Raw genomic sequence first — 9,991 nt, 5'->3', positions numbered from 1 at the left:
GGTGTGAGAAAAAACAAGAGGTTAGAGAGTAAATAAAAAGAGCAAGAGACTCCAATTCTAACATTATCCAAACAATCTTTCCATCAATTATGCAATTACATAAACTAATATTCAATAAATGTTATTAGGTTTATTAGTATTATTTGAGTAATGCATTATATATTACCTGAATAGGTCCAGTCTCTTAATTGTCTTTAATGGTTTAGCAAAATGTCACTGACCATTTTATTCACTGTAACATAGCATGACCTTTTGGGCAGATTAAGATTATTAGTATTATTTGAGTAATGCATTATTTATTACCTGAATAGGTCTGTCTCTGGCAAGTCAGCTTTTTTTTTTTTTAATTGTCTTTAATGGTTAAGCAAAATGTCACTGGCCCTTTTCTTCCCTATAATATAGCATGATCTTTTGGGCAGAGTAAATTACTCTTGATCTCAGGTAAAAATCAAAGTTTTAATGTTTAGTCATGGGTCTTGGGAATAGTGACATGGAAAGAGAAAGAGTGAAGTTTATCAAAGAATATGTCTTTTAAGACCGAGGGTATGATAATTCTCCCTGTGATGAAACATCCGTTGATGTCACACTGTCTAGAGATCAAAGTTCCTTAATTCATACCTTGAACCTCCCTCTCAGTGCCACAGTCCCAGCCCCCCTCAGCGAACTCTAAAAGGTTGCAAGCCTTCTGAATTGCAGAGCAGCTCAGAAACAGCCCCTACTTAGGCTTCAGTGATAGGTTCTTAACGTGGAATTTCTGGAATTATTCAGAGGGTTCTGGAATCCACAGTCCCTGTGCGTAAAACTGTGTTTGTTTCGTGCCTTTTTCTTAGGAAACTAACTGATCAACAACCACTTCCTCTTCGAGCTCAGTCTTCTCTATCCATCCTATCATGCCAAAGAGGTCTCGCCCACATAATCTCTCTCATCACTTTCGTGTATTTCCTGCATAGTTTTACCAACCTGTCATTAACGCTTAAATCCGTCTACCCCACTAGCAGGTAAGTTCCCCAAGAGCAGACTCCTGCTCTTTCTCCAGCGCCTTGAACCTGGTGGGTGCAGAGATACTTCTGTAATGAACGACTGGTCCGTATCTAATCAGATATTTAACGGGCTCTCTACTCCATCCCAACCCCCCCTTCTTGCCCCCAGCAATCTTCTCCGGAAATAATTTTGAAATCACGCGTTTTCACTTTGGAAATCAGGCTTTTTAGCATTTCAACCACACCCACTCGCCCTCGCACGCTCGCTTCCTAGGGTCGGTACTACCACCCCGGCCCACTTACCCAAGCCCCAGAGGCCGGGCGGCGCTTAGACCAAGGCCGGGGCGGCCTCGACCGGGCACCCGCACCGACTCCCCTTCCCGGCCGCGGTCCTGCGGGCGGAGGGGCCAGACGGGCCCCGCGGGCCCCCAGGACCCGCGCGCAGGCCGCCCCGGGCTCCGCCCCGCCCGTGATCGCGCCCCGCGGCCCGCTCTCCGGCGCCGCCCCGGCAGCTCTGGGTGGCGGAGCCGGGCGGCGCGCGGCTCCCCGCGTCCGGCGGGGCGTCCTTGTCCCGGCCAGGACCAGGGGGGTCTCCCGGCGCGCGGAGCTCCCGGGCCGGCGCGGCCGCAACTGCTTCCGGGTGAGCGGGTCACCGACCCCGAGGCCCCGCCCCCCGCCGCTCCGCCTGCCGCTCGGGCTGCGGCTCCTCCCGGGGCCGGGACCCGCTGTCTGTCCGCGGCGCGGAGGGGACACCGGCGTGGCTGACTGACCGGCTGCCGGCGCCGGGAGCCGCCGCGTCCAGTCCGGCCCGCCTGGCCGGGGACCCGGGACCGAGCCCGCCCTCCGCGCCCCTCGCGCTGCGCCCCTGGCTCTGCGCCCCTCGCTCTTCGCCGGGGCGGGTGCGAGACGCTCTGGCCCTTGCCGGGCGGCGCCGCAGCCACCGCGCGCCCGCGAGCAGGTAAGGCCGCCCCCGGCGCCCGCCCGCCCGCCTCCCGGGGCTCTGCAGCCGGGGGCTCCGCGCCGCCGCCGACCCGAACTGCGGGGCGGGCTGCCCAGGGCCAGGCCGGGCCCCCTGCGGGCTCGGGGGACCCGGGTCGCCCCCCGCCTGCCCGCGGCGTTCTGGGGCTTCCAGGCTGGATTGCGGACGCGCACCCTCCGGCCGCGCGGGGATGTTGCTCCCATTGTAGGAGAAATGGGCCTGGGCCGCTGTCCCTCGGCTTCGGGTGCTCCAGGCGCCGTCTCCCCACATGCAGCTCTCCTAGGTTCTGTCCCCAGATGAGCCCCCCGGGAACGGTGTCAGGAGGGTGGAGGACTTGGCATGTTGATGGGGTTAGTTTTTCCTTCTTCCTTGACCCGAACTGAAACTCGGGAATAACAGGCACTAGAAAGGAGTGTCAGGGTTAATGCTTCACTAATATGGGGTGTTATTCACACCCACATTGTTAAGTTATATAGCTCCATTCAGGCCTCTTCTCCTGCCTGTAGTTAGTTATCCAGCAGGAAGCAGGAGATCGAAGGAGACCCACTTCGTTTTCTTTCTTTCTTTCTTTTTTTTTTATGGGGGAAAAAGTTCAAGAGTTTGCTCTCCTTTTTCCACCGTGGGAGATAAAAACATCAGGCTGCTGAGACAGGACTAGGGAAATAGTGTGTCCTAAACTGTAACTGTAGCTTATTTTGGGTTTTTATTTAGTGATTCAGCAACTCCGCTGTAAAGAGAGAAACTGTAGAGCAGGCTAATTAACTAAAAACTATATATACCTGTATAGATAGATGGACGGACGGACAGACAGACAGACAGATAACAGAGTGGCCATTCCTTTTTTTCTTTAATGTTATCACAACAGGAAAAGAATGTGGATGCAGCAGTGGAACCAGAGAGATGGAGAGCAGGGTATATATAGATGGATGAGTTCTTAACCAGTGTTTAAAATAACACAGTATGTTTTCAAGATAACAGTTTATTTTGGGGATGAATCTGTATGGAAAAGTGCAGTTGTTGGAGACTGCAAAGTATTGCAGTAAGAGTTACTTTGCAGGGACTTTGAGTTTGCTATGGTTTAAAAGCGTTGCAAAATAAATCCTATTTAACAAACACCAAGCTGTGTTTAACACTTGTAGAGATGTTGACTTAGTATTATACTACTAAAGAATAAGAATTTTGGAAAGTGTGATTCATTTACGAAGTTAGGTCATTCACTTCATGAATCATTGATATGGATCTTAAAATTGGAATAGACAAAAGCTAGAAATTTGTTACTGCCTGTTTAATTAGATGCGTTCATGCATTTTATAAGAAATGTTGTATTATGCTTTGTCAGTTTTGTTGCTGGATATTTACTACCTTGAAGTATGGTAAGCAATAAAGAATGAAGAACAGTAGCAAAAAGCTAAGGACTATTGTGATTTCACCCATTTTTGTGGGAAGATAAGGAGTTTTGAAACAAAATAAACGCCAGTGAATAGGACAGCTACCATGATTAAGGTCTGACAGAGTTCACAGAAAAATTTACAATATACAAACTTTTTTTTTTTTTTTGAGTGAAAGAGCTCATCCATTTGGTGAATCGGTCTTAAAAACATGGAGTAAGATAACAATACTGAGTTCTCATTTAAGTTCTCTTATAGAAGAAAGTGTATATTGAAGTTGTGATTAGTAGAATGAATTAATATTAAACCAGAAATAACTTTATTGCTGAAATGTAATTTGATCATTTTGGCTTTTAAAATGCTACGCTAAATAATGTTGACTCACAGAGTTGTTGATACTCTTAGCTTTGTTTTCAGAATTAAGCTGATTTTACTTTGATTTTCATTTATAAAGACCTTTAGTTTGTTAGTTATCAGTTATAAAGTAATGGTATGTTTATTCTGTTGGTCTTGCTTGCCAAATTCCTTTAATTCTTTACTAAATTTTGGCATCTTATTTCCTTGGATATCCATTCTTAGACTCAGTGTGTCCCCTAAAGTTGCTTTTGATTTTTGTCCAGCTAATGGTGACTTAAGAGTTTCAGTTTTCAGTGAACAGGGATTCCCGTCTGGAAAATCCCTTGTCATATTCACATGACTGACAATCTTGATGGGCAATTATGCAAGGGAAACCTTTTTTCTTTCTTTCTTTTTTTTTTTTTTAAGATTTATTTATTTGTGTAAGGTCAGTGCAGGGATAAAGGCCATAGGTGGCGGGGTGGTGGTGAGAGGATTGGCCAGAGACAGAGTAGGGAACAAAACAGGCAGACTGACTGAAATACACTGCTGAGGGGAGCAGCTGGTGAGTCAGGAGAGGTCTGCTGCGGCATGTGGGTCACCTCCGTGGCCGGGAATTGAGCTCGTGCTGCAGTGGCTGTGGGGAAACCTTAGGTCAGGATTTAAGCATCTCCATAATGAAGGAAAAAACTGACATGGACAATTTATTTGGCAAAGTAGATTCTGGTTTAAACAACAACAAATCTTTACTAGAAATGAGGGGGAGTGCCTTGCAAAACTCTCTCTGTGGATTGTTTAGCCTGCTTTGAGTGGGAAAAGGAAGAGTTTATGATGTACAGAAGAAAATTAGTAATCCCTGCAGTGTGCTGGGAATATTGATGAGAGTCATTTAAAAGGAAAAAAATTCTTCTTACCATAGGAGCACTGTCCATTTGCACCTACAAAATAGAGGCCATTTCATAGCCTTTCCCTTTAGGTAGTTGTTTTCTGTGGAGAATGTGAATGGAGAGATGGTTCTTTAACTGGGAAAACATATTATCTTATCCAGTTTGCAAGTAAAGAATAGACTTTATGACCAGCATTCAGAACTCAGCTTTAAAAACTTAAGCAGTAAGGAATCGAGCAAAATTTTACCTCTGAGTAAAACAACTTCCCTTGTTCTCTGTTCTTCCTTTTAAAATAATAGATAGGACACCTTTAGAAATGCTTTTTTTTTTTTTTTTTGTTATTGCACATTGCACTTTCACTTTTAAAACATTTTGGCCTACAATAAATTAGGTCAGATTGAAAAGGAATCAAGCAGTTGGCCAAAAAGTGAGTTTATAATGTTATACTTCATTTGTTCTATTTTTAAATTTATTTGGGCTCAGGGACTTCTGCTTCTCCGAGAAACTGAGATTTACTACGTATGTGTGCTCTTGTTTTGGTCTGGTGGTAGGGAGAGGAGTAGTTAAGGGTAGTAACCATTAAGAAAAGGGAAGGAGAATGCTACTTCCTGGGTTCAGTAGATGTTTGTGGGGTTTTTAAAAATTGATAAACTATATTAAAAGAACATGTTATGTGATGGAAAGGAAGTCTCCTTTACATAATAAACTTCTGACTTTTTCTTTTCCCCTTATCTTCTCCATCCTCTAATCTAAGCAACCACTGCTAATGGTTTCCTGTGTATCTCTCTCTAAAATTTTCTTTTACTTGTTAATCACATATGTTTAGAAGAAATGTGGCTTGTACTTTCCCTTATCTTTGAGAAATATATATATATATATCGTACTGATCTTTCTATATTATATATATATCACATATATAAGATATATCTTTCTGTATTATATATATATATCGTACTGATCTTTCTATAAACTACATAGCTAGTTTTTTTTTTTAAAGACTAGATGTTCTGTCCAGTGTAGATGAGTCATAATTTATTCATATTCCCTAATATATTTTACCATTCACTGTTAACATTTAGGTTGTTTATAGCTTTCTACAAACACTGCTATAATGAACAACTCATATATAGGTCTTTGTATTAGTCCATCTGTATGCGTATGGACTGTGTTTCAAAAGTGTGGCTGCAAAATTGGGGCATAGTTGTAAAAATTAAAACATTTATTTCAGTCTTTATTGGACTTTATACTAGAAGTTAACTTATCAAATTTGTGGAAGGTGAAAGGAACTTTTAATTACTTTGTATTCTTTCCCTCTTCATTAAAAAAAGTACAGCAAATGTATTTTATAAGGCAATTCAAAACATTTTAGAGTGACAGTTAATTTTATTTATTTGTGAGGGTAAAAATAAATATTGTAACTTGAGAAAACTGGTACTGTCTCTTACAAACCGCTTGATTTATGTTTGGTAATAGTTAAACAAATACCTTTTGTAGTAAGTTTTATGACCAATATCAATTAAAAACATTGTATATAATTGTATATAGTTAAATGTCTTGCCCTGCTGAAATCTGCTACTATATTATTAGTTCCAAGGGAAATAAGTAGCCCACCTTGTCTCTTCTTCCTTTGACTTCCATATCCTAGTCTACTCATAATAAAATAAACCTCTATGGAGTTTGAGATCCAAAAATCCTATTACAAACCAGAGTGCTATGATGGGTTATTTTCCAGTGCAAGAGATAGGTACAGATTCAGTCTTTTTTCTGCAAAGTATTTGTGAGCAGAATAAGAAGGGTTTAATTTTTTAATTTTGATGCTATACAGGCCACTCATGATTAGGAGGAGTTTCAGAAATCTTTGCCCTTTTAAAATGAGAGACCAGAGAATAAAAAAAGTACTGAGGGCCTAATGTATGATGGTGAAGTTGGAACTTGTGAGTAGCAGTTCCCCTGGCTGGTGCCCAGGGTCTATTTTGAGGCCTTGTCAAAGCTCGCCTGACAGAACCTGCCACATAATTGTAATCTGTCCTGGCCCTGCTGCAAGTCAGGAAGGCCTGTGGTCTAGGGAAAGTGGCAACTATAGAAGAGAGAGCTTGTAAAGGACATTTGCCTTTGGAAGATTAAGGCTAAATTTTGGGGTGAAAGTCTGCGTGGTATACATATCCAGTTTTTAGTCTTCCTTTTTAAAATAAAGAGCATGATTAAGGGAAACTGACAAGTAAAGCATTTTTTAAAAATGTACATGAGGAGGAGCACAGGATTGTACCACTATTGATGTTCTGTTCTGGTTGTCAGAGCGTTTGCCAAGGACCAGTCAAATGTTTTCTAACAGATGAAAAACATCACTGTTATCAGCACTGTGAGTCCATGCCCCTAGTTGAAACAGCAATCCAATCCAGAAATCTTCACACTTGTCACAGGGAATGATGGACTGTTTTACATCATTATTTTGAGTTCTTACAGATAAATTATTTTCTTCCCAAATTCTCATTCTCTTCTTCCCAGAGATCTGTACAATGTCATGTACAATAGTATGAAGTTATCTCTTCAAATTTTTGGTATTACCAGATGTTGACTCCCTGTGCCATGTGCTTTCTCGTGAAAACCTTCGTGATTTCTCTGCTTGGTGAATGAAGTGCTTGAGTTTAAAGTTCTTACTGAGCTCCCTTAAGCAAGAAAGCTGTTAAAGTGCTTAAATGCTCCACCTTTTAGATCAAGGTTCATGTCACCACATTTAACTACAACCTTGTATATTACCTACCATCCATGTTGTTTGAACAATTCAGTAGACAGTCTTAATTTATAGATGCAAAGCGTGCCGGTGATTTCCTTTCTTTTGCTTGAGATGAGGTTGGGACTCCAGGATATTTAGCTTTTCCTTGCCCTCAGAAACTTGGATTGCTAGCATTTGACAATCATCATTTAAAATGATGATGTATGGGGGCCCCCCCGGTGGCGCAGCGGTTGAGCGCTGGTTTGCAAAGCTGCCCGCAGCCTCTGCAGTGCCGGTTCGATCCCCAGCTGCTCCCCAGCCACCGGGGGAGGGTCCCATATGGGGGGCAGACCTCTCCTGCCACCCGCTGCTCCCCCCAGCAGTGTACTTCGGTCCTTCTGCCTGCTCTGCTCCCCGCTTTCGCTCTGGTGAATTCTCTCACCCTCCTGCGCTTCTGACTATACCCAGTGCTTGTATAAATAAATAAAAATAAATCTTAAAAAAAATGATGATGTATGATATATTTAGTATTCAGTATGAAGAAAAAAACTAAACTGAACATTTTTCTTACTTCTCTGTTCCTATTATCTGGCTTGTTCTTATTTTCCTGCTCTAGCCATGGGTAGCTTAATGAGGGGATATGATCTGAGAAATGCATTGTTAACCAATTTCCTCATTGTTGGAACATCATCTAGTGTACTTAAACAAACCTACATGGTATAGCTACTGCACACATAGGCTATATTTAGGGACCACTGATCCCTCCTTGATCAAAAAGTCTTTATGCAGAGCATGACATGACTGTAATCCCTTCCATGTTTTGCCATCCTCCTTCTTCTCTGCCCCCCAACGCCCAAATTAAGTTACAAAGTTAGAACAGAGCACAGACAATGGAAAAGGGGTTGGGGAAAACCCTGGAGTGCAAGTGCATTAACAGATATTTTTATTTTCTCAGAAGTGGAATATTAAAACCCTTCTTAAAGAATCATAGCTCATGTCACACCATTGTTGTTACTTTAAATCCTGTATATCTTAATTTCCCTTCTTTAGGAACACAAAAATGTAACTAATTTTGATCTATATCTTTACTGCTTTAGGAACCTGTCTTAAGTTACTTACTCTGATTATTTTGTGATTCTTTGTACATCCCCTTTCCTAAGTAGAGACATTTTAGCAGGTGCAATTGGTTTCTTTCTTTTTCCTCTCTCTTTGTTTTCTAAATTAAAGTATGTTGCAGAGGATTAGGATGTTAAAATGTACATTTCCCTGTTAAATGGCTTAAATCATTTATAACAACAACAGATAGTACAGCTAAAAACATACAAGTTGTTGCTATTTAAAAAAACAATTCTAATTAAGTGACCAAATGATCATAGTATTAAAAACAGAACAAAAATTCAGTGTGTGATTAGATGTTTTTTCTCCTGCCATGGACATCACTATGTCTAATTGGATAGTAAAGGAAATGAGGTCAGTGTCCTCCTGTTTTACCAAACTCACCCTTTACTAGCCATCCAAAATATTTTTATTGTAGTAAAAATATACATAATATAAACCTACCATTTTAGTGTACAACTAAGTTACCTTTTTAATATTTATCTTAAATTAAAACAGTCTTTTTAAATTGAGATATAAATTGACATGTAACATTATATTATTAACTATTTGTGACCATGCTGTAAATCACATCCCCACAACTTATTTTATAACTGGTAGTTTATACCTTTTGATCCACTTCACCCATTTTACCTTCCTTCTGCTCCCTTCCCTCTAGTAATCACCATTCTGTTCTCTGTATCTATGACTTCAGTTTTTATTCTTCTTTTTTTTTTTTTTTTAGATTCTACATATAAGTGAAATCATATGGTGTTTATCTTTCTCTGGCAGACTTAATTCCATCTATGTTGTAAATGGCAAGAGTTCTTTTTTTTTCATCTGTTTTCTTTTGCAGCTTTCCCAACAGCATTTGTGATAGTCTTGATATTATTGTTGAAATCATTTGTCTATATGTGCTAGGGTTTGTTTCTCATGACTGTGTTAATTCTGTTGGTTTATATGTCTGTTTTTATGCTAGTAACACACTTTTTGATTATGGTAGCTTTTTTTTTATTTTTTTTTTAAATAATAAATTTTATTTTTATATTCCCCATACAATTGCAGCCCCCCCATTCTGACCCCAATCCCTCCCCTCCCGCCCCCGACCCCCTAAAAGTGTCTCTGGTTCATAGTTTTTTGTTGATTTTGATTTTCACTTTCTTATAGTTATTCATTTTCCTGGTCCCTTATTTAAGTTTTCTAGATTCCTGCTATGAGTGAGACCATCCGGTATTTTTCTTTTTCTTTTTGGCTTATTTCGCTGAGCATGATCCCTTCCAGCGCCATCCATGTTGCTGCAAATAGCATGTGTTTATCTTTTTTGAATGCTGAGTAATATTCCATGGTGTATATGTACCACATCTTCTTGATCCAGTCATCTATTTTTGGGCATTTGGGTTGTTTCCAAAGCTTAGCTATTGTAAACAGTGCTGCTATAAACATAGGGGTGCAGGTGCTCTTTGGAATGGATGTTTCTGTGTCCTTTGGGTAAATACCTAGGAGTGGAATTGCTAGATCATATGGAAGCTCTATGTTTAGTAGGTCCAGAAATCTCCACACAGCTCTCCACAGTGGTTGGACCAGTTTGCACTCCCACCAACAGTGCAGAAGAG

At 41.2% G+C, this 9,991-nt stretch overlaps 1 protein-coding gene across 11 annotated transcripts in view; it reads left to right on the top strand.

Annotated features, from left to right (window-relative positions):
- The first annotated feature begins 764 nt into the window (after positions 1–764).
- Positions 765–9,991, top strand: part of LRRFIP2 (LRR binding FLII interacting protein 2) — a 96,458-nt gene continuing 87,231 nt past the window's right edge. For 4 of the 11 annotated variants that reach the window (XM_037526286.2, XM_037526294.2, XM_037526275.2 and 1 more), the window contains exon 1: positions 770–998. The gene's annotated coding sequence lies outside the window, so the exon portion shown is untranslated. Of the gene's footprint in view, positions 999–9,991 lie in introns of all 11 variants that reach the window. The other 7 variants (XM_037526303.2, XM_037526313.2, XM_037526323.2 and 4 more) reach the window with 5 other exon arrangements.

The sequence above is a fragment of the Talpa occidentalis genome, unplaced genomic scaffold (assembly GCF_014898055.3).
Source record: "Talpa occidentalis isolate TD23 unplaced genomic scaffold, MPIMG_talOcc4v2.1 talOcc4.10, whole genome shotgun sequence".
Classification (NCBI taxonomy): Eukaryota; Metazoa; Chordata; class Mammalia; order Eulipotyphla; family Talpidae; genus Talpa; species Talpa occidentalis.
This window is presented reverse-complemented; position numbering and strand designations above follow the sequence as displayed.